The 14,672-nt window shown below is 37.4% G+C and overlaps 1 protein-coding gene across 1 annotated transcript in view; it reads left to right on the top strand.

Annotated features, from left to right (window-relative positions):
- Window positions 1-714: 714 nt before the first annotated feature.
- The window catches only part of TAFA2 (TAFA chemokine like family member 2), a gene marked incomplete at its 3' end in the record, with an annotated part of 76,578 nt that continues 62,620 nt past the window's right edge, over window positions 715-14,672 (top strand). The window contains exon 1 of the mRNA XM_079533264.1: window positions 715-746. The remainder of the gene's footprint in view (window positions 747-14,672) is intronic.

Raw genomic sequence — 14,672 nt, forward strand, 5'->3', positions numbered from 1 at the left:
CTGTTGGCCAGTGTTATTCAGCCACCTGCTTCATCTGCTTTCAAGTAGTTGTTTTAGTTCTCCATCATAGAAACAAACAGAAAACATTTAACTCACCTAAGATTTTTGTCTAAGAATAGGAGATTAACTGAAAATTGCTATTGTCATTAGCATATAATAAAGCCAAACAATATCATTTGCTACTGCATAAATATATATACATATATAAATTCAGTGTATGGAGTGGAAATTAACTGTGACTTTGGAAGAGACTTGTATAAAATTATCACACAGAGGGACTGTGTGATAAAGTGCCAGATGAAACTCAGTGTTGTTAGATGTATGATGCACACTGGGAGAAAAAGCTAACTTTACATACATGATGATGGACTTTGGATAACTTATTTCCATTCAAGGAAGAAACTGAAGAATTATAATAGATCATTCTATGAAAAAGTCAGCCCTGTGTTTAGAAATAGCCAATGATTCAATTATACTCAAAGAAGGCACATAAAATGAGAACTGCTTGGAAAGGAATAAGGAACAGTCTGCAACATCTTTACATCATTGTGCAAATCCCTGGTCTGTCTTTGTCCTTAATAATTTGTACAGTTCTAGAGTCCTAGTCTATAAAATACTATATGAGAATTGCAAAAGCTAAAGAAAAGGAATGATGTGACTAATTAAAGGTATGTTAATTTAATCTGTGAAGAGTTTCAATCTGAAAATGAGACATTTGACCAGTCCTGTGCAGAAGGTTTCTGTAGGTAGAGAGAATTTATAATGGCATTACCATTACATGCTTTCTCTTACCCTGTTCTGTAGGCATCATCATTCACATTGCCAGAGACAGGATACTGAGTTATATGAATGCTTGGTCTGACATATATGGTTCTTCTCCTTTAGTTATATCATGTTACCATGAAGAGAAACTGGAACATTTTCTTTTGGTTCAGTGTTCAGTTGTCAACTAAGAATGAGCCAGTATTTCTGGACTGAAAAAACAGCTAGATATCTTTCTATCTGTCTATATATCTCAACAAAATTATCTTGACCTTGACAGCATAATCAGTATAATCAGTATTGTCTGTTTTATTCTTGAAAGGGAGACATTTCTCCTCCAAGTATGACATGATAATAGCTCATACTAGGGAGTGAGAGCCAATGAAGTGCATAGAGAAAAAAAGATATCTCAACCTCTGGAAGGCGGTGTGACATGTAATGTTTGCAGTATACACACACACCTCCATTTTATCTATCCACCGCTTTCTTATTGTACGTGGCTTATGTTATGATTAGTTGCAGTTTGACCAGCTTACTGTTGTAATTGAGCTTTCCACTGGAGTTTCCCATTCAATTAAAAGATTAAACATAACTTAATATTGCATAACTTGAATTGGGAAGTGGACAAAGGGGATGATCACACAGCCATTGTTTTTGGCAAATAAGTAGTCACAGTCAAGTGTTGAGTTACAGTAAGTGAATAACACTGTTTATTTTGCATAAAGCCTTAGAGAAAAGCAAAAACAGCTGACATTGAATATTTACAACCCAAGGAAATTAATAATTTCATTGATGACAGGTATTTCTGAAAAAATGCTTGGAGTGTATTCTAAGTGATAACACACACACATATATAATCTTGTGGAAATACACTGTTTTATAGTAAATTCTTCATGTTTTAGATTAAGAAGGCCCTCACATGCAGTTAATTTGATATAGTTAACTTGAAAATAATCATGATCTTCCAGTTAATGTTTGTTTCTATTCTTTGGGATAGCTAATAATCTTGCACCTATCTCTTGAGAAATTAGAAATACAATGATGTATCGCAGTCACCCTGCGAACGTCTTCCAAGTTCAGTTCTATCTATGAATTTGAAGTCTAGCCCCCAAAATGGAGGAATGAAAATGGCTAGTTTTAAATGAGCATAAAAGACATCTCTGAAGTAAAATAGAAAGAAGATAATCAGAGTGAATTTTCATTTCTACGGTAGAAAGTAAACAAAAGTAAGTTAGGAAATTATTATGTGGTTCAGTGAGAGGACTAAGTCAGATAAGGCACCTTTATTAAAATAAATCACAGATTTGCTGTAGGCTGACTTGACGTACCTAAATAGGGTAAGTTTTGTAATACTATGTTAATCAACACATATCCTAAACAGTGACAGTGAATTCCAAATGCTGAAGAAATCTGGATGAAAAGGGCTTTTCCTGTTGCCAGCTATCAAGTTGCAACTTGACAATTTCACTTGAATTTGTGAAAGCAGAAAACACAATAATGTCTAGAGATTTCAGTTGCTTCTGAGAGTTATCTAAAAAAGATAAAAAGTTCTACTGTACTTTTTAACATGAAAAAAAATGAATTAGGAAGAATATGAAATACAAGGAAGCTCACTGAAGAGAGCAGTAGCAAGGACAAAGATGCTTCAAGGTAACTTTGGTACATTTAGATAAACTATAGACCTAAGTAATTGGAAAATACTTTCAAGATACTGAAAAAATTTTAAATAGCAAAGAGAGAGAAACTGGTAGAAATTATATGTGTGCAGGTTAAGTCCAAATTAGAAAAGTGAAAATAAATGTAAACTTTGCATTAAGTATAAAATTGAAACAAAACAAGATGAAATCCTTTTGAGGGACATCTTTGTAAAGAAAACTAAAAACAACCAAACAAAAAAAACAAACAAAAAACACCAAAAACCACACCAGAAATAAGACCTCTGCTAGCGAATCTCTGAAATATCTGGATAAGTAAGTAATCAAAATCATTATGTATAACGAGGCCATTGTGCAGGAAATCTGAATTAATTGTATGCAGTGAAGGTTTGTTGCAAAGAAGGTCAAGAAAATACCTACTAAACAGTCATTGTTTATGGATGATAAATTTGAGGAACTGTCTCAAATTCAAGTGTTAATAAAAGACGTTTTGGAGAAAGCCAATAAAATGAATAGTCAGAAAGCACCATGATCTTGTGAAGGGCTTGGTGAATATGCCCTACGAGGAGCTGCTGAAGGAACTGGGGTTGTTCAGTCTGGGGAAAAGGAGGCTGAGGGGAGACCTTATTGTTCTCTTCCAATATCTGAAAGTTGCTTACAGGAGAGTGGGGCTGGTCTCTTCTCACTGGTGACAGGTGACTTTGTTACAGAAAGAGTTGTTAAGCACTGGAATAGGCTCCCCAGGGAGGTGATTGAGTCACCATCCCTGGATGTGTTTAAAAACCATTCAGATGTGGTGCTCAGGGACATGATTTAGACAAGGGTTGTTAGAGTTAGGGTAGTATGGCTAGGTCATGGTTGGACTTGATGATCTTTAAGATCCTTTCCAACCTGAGCAATTCTGTGATTCTATGATTCTAATGACTTTCATCTAGATATTCTAAGGACCTTATGTATAATATTGGTGAGCTACTAATAGTATTATGCAACCTATAATTTTAAATGAAAAGAAGGTAAAAATTTGATTCCTATTTTAAAATGGGTCCCAGAACAATTTTTTTGTACCAAGAAAACATTTGCTTTAAACAATTTGGTAAATGTTATGATAAAGAGTAGAATTAGTGGTCACATGCAATAGGCATAAAATACACGCAGTAGGCATAAAATGTTGACTGAAAAAGTGCTAGAGTTCTTTGTCAGAAAGCATGGGGTAAAGATGATCCAAATTATATACTGTAGTTAGAACTGCAAAAGTTTATGACAAGTTCCTTCAACAAAGATGCATACATTGCCAGATTATTAGAAGATTGCTAGATAGAAATCAGTGGTTTCTTACAATGGAGCATTGTTACAAAGAAAATTCTGCAGAAGTCTGTGCTGAGTCTGTGTCATTCAATGTATTAATAAATCGGAATTTCACAAACTTATAAATTATTCAGAAAAAGAGTCGAGTGCTGTACAGACAGAGTTTGCAGACAAAATAATGGCTAGTATTTAAAAGAGTCTGTGATGAGACTCCAATGGTATGATACTGAGTTACAGGGTAATAAAATGCAAGTGAAATTCATTGTCAGTAAATACCAAGTGATGCATGCAGAAGAAATAGTCCTAACTACACATACAGAATAATGATCACGAAAGTACCATTACTATTATCATTCAGCATGATTAGAATCACAGCAGGTATTTTCAAACATAATGTGACGTAAGTGCTGAATATTCAAAAGAGAAAGTAGATATTGGGAATATAGAGGTTTTGAGAAGAAACATTCAGACTTCTTTAACCAGCTGCAATTACACTTTTGCACACAAAATTGCATTAGCCTATTTGTATTCTGCGTGCAAGGCTCATTCATTCTATTGCAAAAAGATACAGCAACGCTTAGAAAGAGCATGGAAAATTTAACCAAGTATGGAACAGATTCCCTGTTAGTAGGGACAAAGTAGATTAAGACTCTTTGTTTAAGTAAACAGGAAACTGCAAAGAAATGTGAAAATATCTAGGAAATCATAAATGACCACCCTTTTCTATCACACTACAACCAAGGAGCACCAATTGAATTTAGTAATTTACGACAGAGAAATAGAAGTGCTTTCTTTCCTACAGCTACTAAGTAAATTCTAAAACCCACTGCTGTCGGATGTTGTGAAGGGCAAACACAGAGATGGTTTCTGAGACTGATGAAGCTAATATATGGAAAATAGAACGTTTGTAGTTATTATCTGCAGTGATCTTCATGCAGTATCAGACTCAGAGAGTCCCTATGCTGCTGACTGCTGTATGCAGGAGACATTGTAACCTCTGCCTTTTGCTGATGATTTTCTAATACAGGACAGTGATCAGATCAAGCAGATCTTAAGTCATCTTAAAGATCACAAGTGAAGGAAGATCAAATTCTCAGCAGCCTTGTGCCCTTCTCCCCATCATCATCACTTATTCAAAGTACATATAATATATTGCCACTCTTTGGCAGTTCTACAGTACTAGAAGACTTGTAATGATGTTTCCAAAGAACAGAGATTTGAGCCTAGCATGCTGTTTTCTGTGCTGATTTAGGTATTTAGTCACATCTGTTCACTGTGTAAGAATCCATTCAATAATGAATGTTTTTAGCATTGTGCAAATGATTTTTTTTTTATGGCTCATTGTACTGAAGAACAAACAAATTTATTTTAAACAAAAATATCTGGCAGTATAATATAAGTTCATCAAGCATTTAAAATTTTATTCCAGCTATCTACAAGGCAATACATTCTTGCACACTGCAGAGATATCATGTACATGTTGTTTACTTATAGGGTAATATTAATACTTAATTATGTGTGAAGCAGTGACAAAGTTGGGTAATTATGCTGAAAGGACAATGCTATTATCCAGACCCAGGCCTCTTCTCCCTTTGAGGAAACAAAAGAAGTCAAAAGTCTGTAGTCTGATAGCTGTATTTTATCTGCAAGGAATTTCCTCAGTGCTTCTACTTTCTCCAAAGTTACCAGGGGACTTGGCCTTAAGCCTCCTTTGTGCAATGCAAAAATTCCTACTCTAACCGTAACCATAACCATAAAAATGAACTAACTTGAGTAACAGCACTCCAGCTGCATTGGCATGGTGCTGTATTTAGGCTGCTGCTCCACTACATACAATGTCCAGTTTGTCTCAGGTACTGGGATTGCAGGTTCCAGAGAAACAAGTGAGACTACATTAAAGGCAATTATCTTTTTTTACAGTGCTGCTTCAGAGAACAAGATTTTCACTGTGTTACTTTTAAATTATAAGAATAATCACTGAGACACATGTTTGGAAGTATGTGCCATGAAACAGAAAGAGTGTTTAGAACCAACTATATTTAAGTATCTCAATGTTCAGAGCTCTGGTACTCTGGAAGGATATCTAAATTACAGATTCTAAACAAGAAAGGTTGGGGGAATTGAGCTTGTTTAGCTTGGAGAAGAGAAGGCTCTGGGGAGACCTCATTGTGGCCTTCCAGTACTTAAGGGAGTTTATAAGCTGGAAGGGGAGTGACTTTACATGTGTGATAGTGATAGGACAGGGGGAATGGCTTTAAACTAAAAGACAGGAAATTTAGGTTAGCTGTTAGGAAGAAAATTCTTTGTTCAGAGGGTAGTGAGGCACTGACACAGGCTGCCCAGAGAAGCAATGGATGCCTCATCTCTGAAGGTGCTCAAGGTCAGTTTGGGTGGAGTCCTGAGCAGCCTGATCTGGAGGGTGGCAACCAGTCCGTGACAGAGAGTTGGAGGCTGATGATCTTCAAGGTCCCTTCCAACCTAAGCCATTCTGTGATTCTGAGAAATAAAAACTACATCTACATCTGTTCATATTACACACTGATAAAATACCTAGGAGCCAAGGTTCCTTATGAGTGCTGTTTTGCATTGCTTCTGTCTCTGAATAAGAGGGAAGGTTATTTAATTGAATAGTGTTATTGAAACAAAAAAAAAGAACCATTTATATTAGTAAACAAACCCCTCCTGGCTAACAAAATAAGCTGTTTTTTAAAACCTTACTGCTATCTAGCCTGAAAACTGCAAAGAATACTGCAGTGCATTTTTCTTCTTTCTCAAGGTAAAATCGGTGATGCTCACTAGTTTAATGAATATGTTTGAGGAATAAACCACATTTTTTTAGTATATGTTATGACTTGCTGAATATCTTTGCAAAGTAAAAAAGGCAGCAATTAAGAAAAGTGGTTTCTGACAAATCAAGTGCTTTCTCTAGAAGTGCATGTTTTGTTGTCCGAAGGATATTTTCAGATCCTGTAAGCAGATCTCCTTAAGCATTTTTTTGTGATAATTACTACGGGAAATGAAAAGAAACTGTTACTTGCGAGGCTGCCTCCCTTGACAGCTGTGAGAAATGTAGTCTTCGTTTGTCTGTGTATTCTCTACACGTCCTTCAGATGTCAGAGGAAGAGTATGACTAGATCTGCCTGAGTTTCTGCAGTTAATGGATTGTGTTCTTCAGGCTTTTTGGATGTAGTATTTTTGGCCTTTCTGGAGAGAATGATCAATGCTAACTGAGGTGTTCACATTTGCTGGTAGGACACAGATCTGGTCCATATCCATTTATGGTTCCATCACATTGTTGCAGTAGTACTAAAAGAATATTACTGTAAAATGAGAATGGAGTTTGCCCTCTGAGAGCTGATTATTGCCATATCATATTTAAGCACTCTGAATAGAATCATAGGCACTCTGAATAGAATCATAGATATGCTCTCTATAACTTCCTGAAGGGAGGTTGTAGTGAGCTGGGGGTCGGCCTCTTCTCTCGTGTCATTAGTGATAGGACCAGGGGGAATGGTTTCAAGCTACGCCAGGGGAAATTCAGGCTGGACATGAGGAAGTATTACTTTTCAGAAAGGGTGGTCAGGCACTGGAATGGACTGCCCAGGGAGGTGGTGGAATCACCGACCCTGGGGGTGTTCAAGGAAAGACTGGATGTTGCGTTGAGGGACATGGTTTAGTAGGAGCTATTGGGAATAGGTGAACGGTTGGACTGGGTGATCTTTTAGGTCTTTTCCAACCTTAGTGATTCTATGATTCTATGATTCTATGATTCTATATAAGCATCAAATCATAGAATCGCCTGAGTTGGAAGAGACCCACAAGGTTCATCAAGTCCAACTCCAGCTCCACACAGGACCTTGGGTGCTGTTGCTGTCACACAGAGCAGAGCTCAGCTGCAGTCACCATCAGGCCTCCCCTCAGCTCCTCTGCTCTGGGCTGAGCACATCTAGGGACCTCAGTGCTCCTCACACATCCTGCCCACCAGATCCTTCTCCATCTTTGTAGATGCTCTCTAATGGTGTTATGCCCTAGTTTGAATGTGGTCCCAGACTGCACCCAGTGCTGGAGGCTGCACAGTGCAGAGCAAAGTGAGACAGACGGCCCGTTCTGTTGTTCTGCTGACAGTGCTGGGCCTGGTGCACCCTAGGGCACAGTTGGCCCTTTTGGCTGCCTGTGCGCACTGTTGGTTCATCTCCAAAGCTGAAATGAAATTTGAAATGAAGTCTGATACAGCAGACCAAAATTCCATATCGTACCAGCTTTTTTTTTTTTTTTTTTTCCTTTTTTTTTTCTGTGTAGATATATAGGAGACTGGAGTCTAAACACAATATATGTTTTTGTTTCCCTTTCAGGCTGCAGAGATAAAGATTAGGCTTGACTTTGTGACCGATGCTAGGAACTACTTGCAGAAATCCATCTCATACCTTTGAAATTCTGTGTCACTTCCCACACTGAAGAAACCAGCCTCTGATACTTCTGTGCTGAAAAGTTGATGTCGCCACTGTATCACAAATGATACAGAATCACAGAATCACAGAATCACCCGGGTTGGAAGGGACCTCAAGGATCATGTAGTTCCAACCCCCCTGCCTAGCAGGGCCACCAAACATACACATTTAGATCAGGTTGCCCAGGACCCCGTCCAACCTGGCCTTGAACACGTCCAAGGACGGGGCATCCACAACCTCCCTGGGCAGCCCGTTCCAGGGCCTAACCACTCTCCTCGTAAAGAACTTCCCCCTAACATCCAACCTAAATCTTCCCTCCTTCAACTTGGATCCATTTCCCCTAGTCCTGCTATTGTCAGCCCTTATGAAGAGTTTACTCCCCTCCTGGGTGTAGGTTCCCTTCAGGTATTGATAGGCTGCAATGAGGTCGCCCCGCAGCCTTCTCTTCTCCAGGCTGAACAAGCCCAACTCCCTCAGCCTGTCCTCATAGGGGAGGTGCTCTAGCCCCCTGATCATCTTAGTCGCCCTCCTCTGGACCCTTTCCAAAATCTCCATGTCTTTCTTGTACTGAGGGCTCCACACCTGGACACAGTACTCCAGATGGGGCCTCACAAGAGCCGAGTAGAGACTCGGAGGTACTAGAGGTACCATATGTACCAAAATTTAATAATACCATTTAGATGGCACTGTAGTTTGACTTTGTAAATAACGGTCTTGTAGTATTCTGTGGTTAACAGGCAGATGAAAGCACATACCACTTCATTTGAAATTCATACCTGACAGTTTTGAAGAGTGCAAGTCTTTTACTGGCAAATTATTTTGATATCTGTTCCCTTTGGATGCTCAAATATAAAGACTTGTCACTGCTCAGATGGTGTTGTTTTGTTGATGTAGAGGCTGTGGCCATAATCTGACATTCATCAGACCTTCTGACAAGCTTGTCCATAGGTGTTTATCTTTTTACAGGACCTAATGAATTCTGAACACTTAATTGGCTGCACAGCTCTTCTGTCTTTAGCATTATTTTAGTATACAGATTTGTGTTTGACAGCATATTGCTATTGTAACTGCTGGTAAAACTACCTGGTAATAACTGATGATATTACCAGGCAGTTAATTTGCAAAGGGCCAGAAATTAGCAGTTTTACTATTTATGTGGGACACTAATTTTTCTGTAAAAAGAACTCTACACTGATGAATAATTTAAACCCCATTCTCCCTGCAAGTCTATAATCACGTGCCCTACAGAGACTGGAGTACATTCTACTGTGAGCACTGTGCAAAAGATTAGTAACTTCATGGTGGCAGTGCTACTCTAACAGTGTGAATTGCACTTTTAATTTGTCTTCCTATCTGACAGAGCATCTCATTATACTTTATGAAATCTATTTTAAATTATACTTTTAAAATTCTCAGTTGAAGGATATTTACATAAAAAGGTGAAGATTAAATACATTGTTTTAAGTCATATCAGCAAATCATTTTAATGAGAATGTCCTTTATTCTGGCGTTTGAAAAAGGCTATGCATTTTGTTCCCATCACGTTTAGTTCCAGTCAGTCAAAATCAGCAATGACTAGCTACAATTTCTTTACAATACCAACTAGATGTGAAATGTGTGATAAGCCCTACTTTGTGTTGTAAAATTATGCAGACTCTCTAATAACTAACTTGCTAGCTATCTTGAGTCTGAAAAAGATTTTATAGGAAATCTTACATAAGACAAAACCTTTTCTTTCACAAGTAGCACTGAGCAGAAAATTATTACTCATTGTTAATCAGATTAAATTGTGAAGGAGTATACATCCATACTCTGTATGCACATTTTAAAAATAAGTGTTATATTTCTTTCATTCCTTTTTGCCCTATTCACTCTTTTAAAACTACATTATTGAAATTTAGGAAGGATAATAGGTGAGCTAGTTAATGGCATATCATTATGTTCCCATAACATAATGCATATTATTCATCCTCTCATATTATTCATTAATCCATTATATTTATTCTCTCTTTGTCTTTTTGTGACTGTATAAAGAATTAGACTTTATACAAATGGGTAACATTTTCCAGTTCTCAAAGATCCCAGTTAATATTAGTGACCTGTTAATTAGATGGCTCATGTGTTGGTAAGAATTCATGTTATTTGGACAGTATTTTTTATAGTTCTTGTTAATTTCTCTGGGCATTTGTCTGTTAGAGTTTAGTGCCCTGCTAAGTGTGATGCAGTAGTCATGGACCAACAGTCTCAAAAATGCTGCAGACTCATAGAAAATAAGAGTGATGTATTAACAGCCAATGGACACTTTTGTAAGGCTTCTATGAGTGGGGTTATATTTATTTGAAACAATTGCTTTTAATACTTTCTCTTATAAATTGTATGAACCTGACCCGGCAAGGTAAGGGTTGATTTAGGAGGTTGTTTTCAGGGCACTCTGCTTCTAGCGGTGTTTTTTCAGCACATGAACCCTGTGGGATGTAGCCTCAGCCAAAGGCTCCTTATGCCTTGGTGAGATGGCCAGAGCTTGTTTGCTGGGGGGACAGAGCTCTGAGATTGAGTCAAGGCAAGACAGGTTGTGCTAAGTCTTGTCCCTAGCCATACTCCTATGCTACACGTGAGTTGGCAAGGGTGGTTCTACTGCTTTCTTTCCTTCTTTTTTTCCCCACTCAATTTGTTCTAAAATATTACTTTCCAGTTATTAATTGGAAGTTAATTAATTAATTGGTAAGGTGCAGTGTTTGGGTTCAGGTCCAGATTTAAACTTCAGAGTGTGCTGTGATTTATGTCATCTGGTAGGCTTTCTCATATTTCTCTTGTGCTAAACTGCAAAGAATTTACGTAAATTCTTCACTTTTTTCATCGTTTTAGGTGTCTTCACTTTGCAGAGCACATACATTTAGGTAGGGATTTAAAGTAAAATTCACTTAAAATGTCTTTGCTGTTGTTGTTGTATGACTTGCTGAGATGGATAGATGTAAACTACTTACGTTTAAAACTAATAACAAAAGATACATTTATGGAAATAGTAAATAATATAGTTAAAAATGTGCACCACTGTTCTCTAATACCTCATGTCTCCCAGGAACTGAAACTGTCGTCCTGGTTCCATAGACAATGGAACATGTACAGAGTTTTAGGTACAACAGTTTGTCCCAGTTCAGATATCTGAGCTGAGTTCACAGCATTTTGCATATTTGGCTCCCAAGTGCCTAGATGCTCATGAGCTGATCTTTTGTGTGTATGTTGGGCAGAGATTAGACTTCATAAACCTGTGCAAGCATTTTGGAAAAGAAGTCTCACTACAGTGTTAAAAACAACTTCTACCATCTGCTTGGGAAAAGCAGTTGGTCATTCCTTGTGAACTTGGCAATTAAATATGCTAAAATATAGTAGTAGCAGGATAAAATGTCTGCCATACCTTTTAAAAACAAAAACTAAAATCTTGCTAAATAACAACAAAACCTCAGGGTTGCCATCTGGTTACCAGGTAAAAACAAAACTCTTGATACTCTTAAAACAACCTCATTGGAATAGATTTTTAGTGAGAAGTTTTAAAGCAACAGGACTTAAGTTCAGACTGGAAAAGCACATTTCTTATTTGAAGTCTTAAAAAAGTTGAAAAATGTTTAAAGCTGCATTTATGTGCTGTTTTATTTAGACAGCGTTTTTCTGAAGGAGAGCAAAAGTGCAAAACTTGCAGCAGTTCTCAACCTCTAGAGGTTGAGGTCTGCACAGGGGCACAGGGGACTTAGTGCTCCATCTCTTTGAACAATGAAATCACAACTTTCATGTAGATTTGAAATCATTATTACACGGCCTGTCAGAGGCATCGTAGACTTTGAGATATGAATTATTTTGTTGATTGTTGGATTAAAATAGTATTTTGGTGGGGTGTCTTTTCTGATGAAATATAGCTTGGTGAACTGTGAGGTAGGCAGTTGCTTTCTACTGATTCTTCTATTGATAGAAAAACAGTACTTCTGGGAATGTCAATCTGGATCATTTCTAATTGTTCTGATACTTTGATTTCTTGCAGTTCATTATTGAACGTAGCTCCTTAGTGCTTAGTGCTTAGTATGCCATGTGCTAAGTTTTAAATCGTATCTGTCTTCAAACTTTACTTTAGCTAATTCTTTTTTCTGCACATTTTATAGAATTCTGCAAAATTAAGTGAAACTGCCTGTGAGATTTAAGAAGGACTAGATTCACAAGTATATATTATCTTCCACTGTTCGAGGTAGACTAGTCAAAAATTAGCAGCTAGATCCTAGTTTTTGAGTGTCCTTTAGAGAGATCACATCTATGCAGTGCCTTCTTTCAGTGTTATCCAGTGCTTGTATGGAGTGGGTATTTCCTACCCCCTTCCTTCACACATGCTCAGATACAGTGGCCATAGCTATGGTTATCTGTAGACAGTAGATTAGTAGCCATAAATGCTGAGCAAAGAAAGTAGGGCAGATAAAAGTAGGACTGATAAAGAATTCAGCGAAACAGATTCATCATGAAACTCCCTGGTTGAACCGCAAAGATTCATGGTTTCTCTCCAGTTATGCATGACCACATTCCTTTTCTTGAAGGGATTTGAGTTCACTTCGGCATCATTGTGTCTTAACGATGAGTGCAGAGAGTCCTCTGGCATAAATCTCTTCAAGATTACACTACATATGTAATAAACTTTTTGAATCAAGGGATAACTTTTAAGTATGATGGTTCACTCAGGCCATCTAGCTTTCAGGAAAATACAGGTCTTTTCTGCCTGTTCCGATCACTATTTAATAATTACGTCAAAATGGAACATCTTCAACTAGAGAACTACAAAACTAGTAGCAGATTATGACCAAAAAATTGACATAAAGTAAAATACTTTCAGTTCCAAAACACACCTCTCTCATCATATAGAAACCATATTCTACATTATTCTCTCTCTTAGGGTAGGAGAAACAGGGAAGGCCTTTTTAAGACAGCAGTAAAAGAATTGTTGTGGACTGCAGGGCTCTTTTATATTAGCAAATTTAGATTGCTACAAACAGCAGAATAGGCTTAGTTGCTAGAGAGTTCCAATTAATTATTATAAAAAAATAAGAGTGAAAAAACCTCAACAAATAGTTCTCTTCAGTCATGCATCCTACAAATGCTGACAGTAACCTCTTTTTTTTTAAACAATATATGGAATCCTAAACATCCTTGTGTCTAACAATGGTGTTGCTAATGCAATTGTTATGAAAGCATAATGACATAACCTTCTTCAATAATGAAGTACAAATGAAAGTAAATATTATTTTTGTTCCACAGCGCATGAATAAGAATGCAAATGCAGATTGTTAGAAACAGTTAATCCTGTTGTAAATACGGTAACATCTGAGGATTTTCTCAGCCAAAGCTGTATTAGGGAACAAAAATATTCTTGAGTCACATTTATTTTACTCTAATAAACTTCTAATTTAAGGACACTTTATATTGCTGGGATGTAGTAAAATAATTTTAATCTATTAAGAATATGATTATTATTTTTTTAGTAATCTCAAATGTACTTGTACTCCATCCATAAATGAGTCTTGTCTTCTAGGAGTGTGTTGCACTGTCCCCACAAAACCAGTGGCTGCCTGTAGGCCAGGGGGACATGAGATGGGGCTGGTCTCTAAGGATGGGTGGGACAGATTCTCCCTGACTGTGGCCTGTCTCATTTTCAGCTAGTGATGTTTTAGACTTTTCCTTTTGACCATCATTTCTGTTCATCTAAAAGGTTCACCCATGCATCTAAATAAGGTTGCTAGTGGTAGAATGATTACCAGACTTCGGGGAAAACTGTCAATAATCTAATATCTGGAAACAATGGGTTTGGAGCCAGTAAAATATCTAGTTTGATGGTTTTACAGTGAATTGTACTTTTCTTCAACAGTGGAGTTCCTTGTAGATTAGATAGGCTCTGTGAGAAGGGACAGGAAGTCTCTGGTCTTTAATTTTCTGCATATAAAGATAAAGGATGTTCTAGTTTGCAAAGAGAGGAACAATTCACTGTGCAATTTGAAGTAGTTTATTCTGTGCTTAGTGTTTTAAATTAGAGGCCTGTGCTGCAGGTAGCTTTTCCCTGGATTTGGCACACAAGTCTTTTCCTTTACTGCAGTGTCACAGTAAGAGTAATGGCCCTAAAAGGCAGATCAGAAATTGTTTAAAGGCCTCCAGAGTGAGGGAAACAAGAGACAAACAAGTCCCTTTCAACATGCTGTTGATGGGCTCTTAAGATTAATCACAACCAAAAGGGCATTTTACAAAGTATAAAATAATAATAATGTCCTTCCTCCTCAGACAATAAAACTGTGCCTGCAATTAGCAAATAGTTTATTTTTACCAAACTGTTTCTGTAGATCCAAATTGTTGTCGCTGAAGGTACAAAGTCTGAAATATATTCATTTGGTGGAGAACGAGATTGTTTTCAACAAGCTTATCTCCCTGAACCAAACGCTTCTGAACAGCTGGATTATATTGGGTGCACTCCTCAAACTAA

Source organism: Tetrao urogallus (genome assembly GCF_951394365.1).
Source record: "Tetrao urogallus genome assembly, chromosome: 1".
Classification (NCBI taxonomy): domain Eukaryota; kingdom Metazoa; phylum Chordata; class Aves; order Galliformes; family Phasianidae; genus Tetrao; species Tetrao urogallus.